This window comes from Nycticebus coucang, chromosome X (genome assembly GCF_027406575.1).
Source record: "Nycticebus coucang isolate mNycCou1 chromosome X, mNycCou1.pri, whole genome shotgun sequence".
NCBI classification, from domain to species: Eukaryota; Metazoa; Chordata; class Mammalia; order Primates; family Lorisidae; genus Nycticebus; species Nycticebus coucang.
The window spans coordinates 83970000-83976910 of NC_069804.1; the positions used below are offsets into that span (position 1 = coordinate 83970000).

The window sequence follows — 6911 nt, forward strand, 5'->3', positions numbered from 1 at the left end:
AAGTGATCCCATCTCAGGCTGGGCAAGGGACTTGAAGAGAAACTTCTCTGAGAAAGACAGGTGCACGGCCTACAGACATATGAAAAAATGCTCATCATCTTTAATCATCAGAGAAATGCAAATCAAAACTACTTTGAGATATCATCTAACTCCAGTAAGATTAGCTCACATCACAAAATCCTCAAACCAGAGATGTTGCTGTGGATGTGGAGAAAAGGGAACACTCCTATACTGCCCATGGGAATACAAACTAATCTGTTCCTTTTGGAAAGATGTTTGGAGAACACTTAGAGATCTAAAAGTAAACCTGCCATTTGATCCTACAATTCCACTGCTGGGTATATATCCAGAAGACCACAAATCACATTATAACAAAGATATTTGTACCAGAATGTTTATTGCAGCCCAATTTATAATTGCTAAGTCGTGGAAGAAGCCCAAGTGCTCATCCACCCATGAATGGATTAATAAATTGTGGTATATGTACACCATGGAATATTATGAAGCCTGAAAGAAAGACAGAGACTTTACCTCTTTCATGTTTACATGGATGGAGCTGGAACATATTCTTCTTAGCAAAGTATCTCACGAATGAAAGAAAAAGTATCCAATGTACTCAGCCCTACTATGAAACCAATTTATAGGTTTCATATGAAAGCTATAACCCAATTATCCTCAAGAAGGGGAAAGAGGAGTGGGAGGGGAGGAGAGGGGGAAGGATGGGTGGAGGGAGGGTAACTAGTGGGACCGCATCTATGGTGCATCTTACAAGGGTACCTGTGAAATTTACTAAGTGTAGTATATAAATGTCTTAACACAATAACCAAGAAAAATGCCAGGAAGGCTATGTTAACCAGTTAGATGAAAATATTTCAAATTGGGAGGCGGGGCCTGTGAGCGGGGCCGGCAGCCGTGGGGGAGCCATGGCGGCCTCGGAGGCGGCAGCGGCGCCCGCGGCTTTGGCGGCGGGTGCCCAGGCTGTTCCGGCAGCCGCGAAGGGAGCCGCCGCAGCCTTGGGCCCATGGGAGCCAGTCGCGGCCCGCAGCTCCGGTGCCGCTGGCCCAGAAACTGATCCAGCCGTCGGTGAGCAAGTTGTCCTGGTCCGTGCGGACCAACGTCCTGTGCACCGTGCGCGGCTGCAGCAAGATCCTGCCCAACAGCCCGGCGCTCAACATGCACCTGGTCAAGAGCCACCGCCTGCAGGACGGCGTAGTAAATCCAACCATAAGAAAGGATTTGAAAACCGTGCCGAAATTCTACTGTTGCCCAACTGAAGGATGCCGCAGAGGCCCTGACAGACCATTTTCTCAATTTTTTCTCGTAAAACAGCACTTTATGAAAATGCATGCTGAGAAGAAGCATAAGTGTAGTAAGTGCAGCAACTCATGCGGCACCAAGTGGGACTTGAAGAGGCACGCGGAGGACTGCGGCAAGAACTTCCAGTGCACGTGTGGCTGTCTCTACACTAGCAGAACTGCACTGCAGTCCCACATCTAGCGAACTGGCCTTGAGATTCTGGCAGAACACAGGGACCCACCCAGTAAGAAAAGGAAAATGGAAAACTGCCTGCAAAATCAGAAGTTGTCCAATAAGACCATTGAATCACTGAGCAATGAACCAATCCCTAAACCAGACACTCAAGAACTAGAAGCTTCAGAAACAAAGCTAGTAGCTCCTTTTGAAGATTCTTGTGCCTCGAATGAGAGGAAGCAGACGCTTACAGCACCTCCAAGATATCCTCAAAAGTTGCTTTTACCAAAGCCCAAAGTGGCTTTGGTTAAACTACCTGTGATGCAGTTTTCTCCTGTGCCTGTCTTTGTGCCTACAGCCGACTTCTGGGCCCAGCCTGTGGTGTTAGGTGTCGATCAGGGCTCTGCGACAGGGGCTGTGCACTTAGTGCCCTTGTCAGTAGGGACCCTGATTCTCGGCCTATATTCAGAAGCTTACTCTCTTAAGGAGAGCCTACCTCTTTCCAAAATTGAGCCAGTTAGTACAGGTGTTCAAGTGAACTTGGGTAAAAGTCCATCTAATTCTTTACAAGAATTAGGGAACACATGTCAAAAGAACAGCATTTCTTCAATCAATGTACAGACAGATCTGTCTTATGCCTCACAAAACTTTATACCTTCTACTCAGTGGGCTAGCCCTGATTCCTCTGTGTCGTCTTGTTCCCAGACTGACTTGTTTTTTGATTCTCAAGTGTCTCTTCCCATTAGTGTTCACACTCAATTTTTGCCCAGCTCTAAGGTAACTTCATCCGTTGCTGCTCAGACCGATCCATTTATAGACACTTGTTTCTAGCCAGGTGGGGTCTCCAGAGAAACTCAAACTAGTGGGATGCAGAGTCCGACAGATGACCACATACAGATGGATCAAGCTGGAATGTGCGGAGACATTTCTGAGAGTGTTCATTCATCGTACAGTGTTGCTACAGACGATATCATAAGCAGCACGTTAGCAGAGACTTTAACCCATGGTTTGTTGCCTCAGAATGATCCTAAGACTTTAAATCAAGATGTTGAGAAATCTGCACCAATTATAAACTTCAGTGCACAGAATAGTATGCTTCCTTCACAGAACATGACCGATAATCAGACCCAAACCATGGATCTATTAAGTCATTTAGAAAACATCTTGTCAAGTAATCTGCCTGGTCAGACATTGGATAATTGTAGCCTTTTGTCTGACACGAATCCTGGATCTGACACCCAGCTCTCATCCGGCCCAGTTCAGAATCCCGGAATAGATTTTGACATTGAAGAGTTCTTTTCAGCCTCAAATATCCAGACTCAAACTGAAGAGAGTGAACTTAGCACCATAAACACTGAACCAGTCTCGGAATCTTTGGACATAGAGACCAAAACTGACTTCTTACTCGCAGACACCTCTGCTGCGTCCTATGGATGTAGGGGAAATTCCAACTTCTTAGGCCTTGAGATGTTTGACACACAGACACAGACAGACTTAAACTTCTTTTTAGACAGTAGCCCTCATCTGCCTCTGGGAAATATTCTGAAACACTTCAGCTTTTCCATGAGTACTGACTCATCGGACACGGAAACCCAAACTGAAGGAATTTGCACTGCTAAAAACATACCTGCTCTGGAAGGTAAGGTTCAGTTGAACAGCACAGAGACACAGACCATGAGTTCTGATTTTGAAACACTGGGGAGCTTGTTCTTCACCAGCAATGAAACTCAAACAGCAATGGATGACTTTCTTCTGGCTGATTTGGCCTAGAGCACGATGGAATCTCAGTTCAGCTCTGTAGAAACCCAGATCTGTGCTGAACTACATGGAGTCTACAACTTCTAAAAGTGGAGTCCATGTATGGGGTGGCATTGACCATTTCCTCTGGATTTGGAACACGGGGAATGGGGACAACAGTATTAATATTGTTGAATGTAGTCGAAGATGCGTTGCTTAGCTTCTTTGCAGTTCTTTGCCTTTTGTACTTGTAAACATGAAATTGGTGTGTAAATGTGAGTGTATTATAAAGTGTAAGATGTTGATATCAAATAATTGTTTTTTGTGTTGCCTACATTTGCCTTATGACAGCTAGTCTTTCCATTTTTAAAAAATTATATTTCACACCCAAAAAACCTATATAGCCATTTAGCTGAAGCCAAGCTTACCAGATACTAGGGTACAAGCTTCTCAAATCTTCAAAAAATTTTAGTTGAGTGTAATGTACTTAAAATGCACATAAAATATTTTTGACAGTACTTTTCAGAAATTCCTGTTTCTTAATAGTAACATCTGAAGAAACCCAATGCTGCCACCATCAGATTTAAACAACAGTGCTTCTGTGGTTGTAGACTCCTGCTGCCCGCAGTGTCATCTGCTTTGACATTTCTTTTCTAATTTGAAAACTTCAAGGAAAACTATGGCTGTCTGTAGCTTTTTAGGTAGTTTTTGTGTAGTCAATCCTCTCCCTTCTCTATGTGAGCTCTTATTGATACCAATGTCAGTGCATATAGTACTTTCCTCATAAGAAGTTTGTTGTAAAATTATTGCTTCTAGAAAGAGTAGCAAGCATAGTGTAAATAATGATCCTGCTAAATAACAGTAAGTCGTCCAAACCATGGAAATGCAAGGTTACCTATGAGTTCATCCTGGAGTGTGCTTTCCACAGTAGGCCGGAGGGCAGCTGTGGAGCTGCTTCCCGAAGTGCACCACAGGCTGGATCTGAGTGTTGTAACTCTCAATGTTAAAAGGGAGAAGAGAAAAGGACATTCCCCCCTAGATCTCAACACTTTGCATTTTTCTACTAAGCTTGATATGAAGGGCAACAGTGTAATCTTCAATTATTTTAAATTGTTTTAAATTATTTTTCTTCCATCTACCACTCACTCAGTCTTTCCCTTGAATAAAAGAAAACATTAGTCTAGCAAGTATATTTGTGCCTTGAGGCTAGCAATCAGAGAATGATAGGTCCATATAAAATACAGCATTCTGCATTTTGTGGCTTTATTCTTTAAAAGAGGATAATACCAGTCTTCTTCAAAGAAAACAAAGGTGAACTTCCTGTTTCAATAACCAAGAACATTTACTGTGTTTTGAGATGGGAGTACAATCAACTATGCTTTGGGGGTTTTCTGTATTTGGGAAATCCCGAATTCTTAATAATTGGCCAACTTTCAGGCAGGTAAGGATCAGAACAGCCTGTATGTTCTCTTAAGTTTACAAAAAAAAAAAAAAGAAAAGAAAACATAGGCACTCACTTGTGCTGTTGAAGGCTGACTCCTTAAAATAAAACTTAAGGAGACTAATGATTCATTAAAGTAAATTGATGGTTTTACTACTAATTCCTATCCCATGTATCTGATACAAAAGAAGTGTTGGTAATGAATAAATAACATATCCTAGGCAGATGAATTCAACCTAGTAGATAAGAGTTTGCTTTGGTCACAGTTGCCTGTGAATATGGGTTTCAAAACAAACATAAAGCCTTAACTTAGAATTTCATTATGTTTTAGAACTGTCACTGCCTTAATGTTCAAGCATCTACATAAGTCCTCCAAATAAAGGAGAAATGCATGTTTGTGGGTTTTTGTAAGTACATGTGCAGTGATCTATGGCTTGTTACTGTGACAATGTTTGTTAACTCATCCGATATATTTACAGAAAAATGGAGCATGTAATAGTCCTTCATGTATAATAACTGTTTTCCCCTCAAAACAATAGTTACCTGAACTGATTATTTGTAAAAACTGAAATTCTGTGATTAAAGAAAAGCTAGAATTCTAAAAAAAAAGAAAATATTTCAAATTGTGTATAAAACCAGCACACTGTACCTCATGATGGTATTAATGTACACAGCTATTATTTAATTAAAAGAAAAGAATACATGTTTCTCCCTCTTTTATTTAACATTTCACTCTCAATTCTAGTCAGGAAAGTTATGCAAAAACTTAAAATGAAATGAATCCTGATTGAAAAATAAAAAATCCTATTTGCAGATTGCATGAACTTGTATATAGAAAATGCTGTAGAATCCACAGCAAAATTTATTATAACTAGTAAATTAGTTCAGGAAGATTGCAGGATATAATATCAATATTTCAAAAATCAATTTCCTGTCTTTTCACTAGCAGTTAAAATCAGAAAAAATATAAAAACAATTCCATGTATAACATTAGAACAAAATGCTTAAGAATAAATTTTAATCATGTAGTGTCTCCATTTTATTTCCTTTCTTATTGTCTTATGATACAATGTACTGACTATATTATAGTAATTAAATATCCTCACTTAAAAAAAAATAGGAGCACGGAGCCAAAAATAAACGACTCAGTGAACATTAAAAATAAAGAATAAATTGTAAAAGATATGTATACTAAAATTCACAAAACATTGTTGAAAGAAACCAAATACTCAAATTGAAATGCCTGCATGTTTATGGATTTGAAGACTATACATGATCATGTTACTCCTAATCAAACCATTGATTCAACATAATTGCTATCAAAACCTCAGCTGCCTTTTTAATAAACATTGACAAACTTATTCTAAAATGTATATGGAAACATGAAGCACTCAGATTAGCCCAAACAACTTTGTGAAAGAACAAATTTGGTGGGCACAAATGTCTCACTTTTAATTTTTAGTGCCCTTCTATAGTAATAGTGTAAGGATAGATATATAGATTAATGGAATATATGTTAAAACCTGGAAATAAACTATACTTGAGGTCAATTTATATTCAAAAAAATTTCTAAGACAATATTACTCTTTTTAGGAAACAATGATAGGACAACTGGATGTACACTTACAAAATGAGGAATTTAGACACGTACCTTGTATTATGTACAAAATTACTCAAAATGGATTTAATGCCTAAATATAGCTATAAATGTAAAACTCTTAAAATGAAACATATGTTTAAATCTTTATAATCTTGGATTATACAGTAGGCAATTATAACATCGTAAGTGAATAAGGCAATTATAACAACATAAGAGAAAACTGATAAATTGGACTTCATCAAAATTAGCAGGTTTTTGTTTCACAAAAGAAACTAAATAGTGAATGAGAGATTAAAAGAAATAAATTGCACCTATTCTTACCATTGCTGGCTTTGCCTTCCCCCAGGTCCTGCTGAAAATGTCAGACTCAAATCATGGTAGCAGCCAGCAGAATTTCTCTGAGGAGGAAATAGATGATGAAGAAAGTGTGATTTTGACATTGGTTCCAGTTAAAGATGATTCAAATAATGAACAAATGGTACCAACTGTTTCTTAACTTGTGATGTCAAACTGAACAATCCCCAGAAACACAATGAAGTTAATGTACCTCCAACAGATAAACAATCAAAAGCTATCCGAAAAGCTAGATGTAAAATCCTGTCCTTCTGAAAAGTAAAAACTTGCATGTATATTAGCCCTCCACCACGGTACTATTAAGGCCTA

General features: G+C 39.0%; 1 pseudogene; it reads left to right on the top strand.

Moving 5' to 3' along the window:
- Positions 1-923: 923 nt before the first annotated feature.
- LOC128578122 (ATM interactor-like) lies at positions 924-3315 on the top strand (annotated as a pseudogene).
- The last annotated feature ends 3596 nt before the right edge of the window (positions 3316-6911 follow it).